Raw genomic sequence first — 1,149 nt, forward strand, 5'->3', positions numbered from 1 at the left:
GTGGGATTTGTCTTCTGTAGAAGATCTATGTCTCAGCTATGGTAGGAAATTTGACCCCAGATCAGCCCTGTTAACCTTCCTCTTCAGAGTGAAGTGACAAAATGGGGACTCTTCCTCTTCAGATGGAGGCAGATGCCCAATTTTGTCACTTCACTCTGTTTAATCAATCAATCAATCAATCAATCAATCTATCATATTTATTGAGTGCTTACTATGAGCAGAATCCTGTACTGAGCACTTGGGAGAGTACAACATAACAAAACTGGTAGGCATGTTCTCTGCCCAAAAGGAACTTACAGTCTAGCAGGGGAGAAAGACATTAATATGAATAAATGAATTACAGATAGGTACATAAGTGCTGTACCTCTCTCAGGGTCACACCTGGAGAGTTTCCAGTACTCTACCAGTCTCAGCTGTGGGAGGGAGAGTCAAGCAGAGGCCTGTCCATTCCATTCCTAGCTTGGGCAGTGGCTAGCGAGTGGAAGGCAATCTGCTACAAGCCAAAACTCACCTGTGCTAGGCAGCAGTGGCATGGGAGAGTCGAGGGTGGGGACTCGAGTTTACTGCACAGAAGGCAGCAATGGTAAACCACTTCTATATTTTTACCAAGAAAACTCTATGGATACACTACCATAACGATTGCAGATGGAGAGTGGGGGGTTCTGGGAGAGATGTGTCCAAGGTATCGCTGTGGATTGGAAATGACATGATAGTATAAGACAAGACAAGGCATAAGTGCTGTGGGGCTGAGGGTGCAAATCCAAATGAAAGACTGACTCTGAAGGGAATGGGAGAGAAGGAAATGAGGAAATGTTTAGACTGAAATGCCATTCTGAGAACAAACAACTAAAGATTATTTGCACTAATGGAGGGAAATAGGACTGAGTACTGATACTCTCAAGAAAGAGAATGTCTTCTGGGCGAAAAGGAGATATGGTACGTGGTCATGGCTAAGTGATGAGAAGACCACAATCCAACAAGCAACTGTGCATTGCACACTGGTCTTTCAGCCACACAAATAATCAATCAATCAGTCAATGTTGTGTATTGATTGTATATTGTACACAAAGCACTCTACTTAGCTCTTGGTGGGATACAGTAATAATAATAATAATAATTGTGGTGATTTATTAAGTGCTTCCTATGTAC

General features: G+C 42.7%; 1 non-coding gene across 1 annotated transcript; it reads left to right on the forward strand.

Moving 5' to 3' along the window:
* Positions 1 to 363: 363 nt before the first annotated feature.
* On the forward strand, positions 364 to 501 carry LOC119924855. Its single transcript, XR_005449539.1, has one exon. It is a non-coding gene; the product is annotated as a small nucleolar RNA SNORA7 (small nucleolar RNA).
* Positions 502 to 1,149: the final 648 nt, after the last annotated feature.

This window comes from Tachyglossus aculeatus, chromosome 2, assembly GCF_015852505.1.
Source record: "Tachyglossus aculeatus isolate mTacAcu1 chromosome 2, mTacAcu1.pri, whole genome shotgun sequence".
Classification (NCBI taxonomy): Eukaryota; Metazoa; Chordata; class Mammalia; order Monotremata; family Tachyglossidae; genus Tachyglossus; species Tachyglossus aculeatus.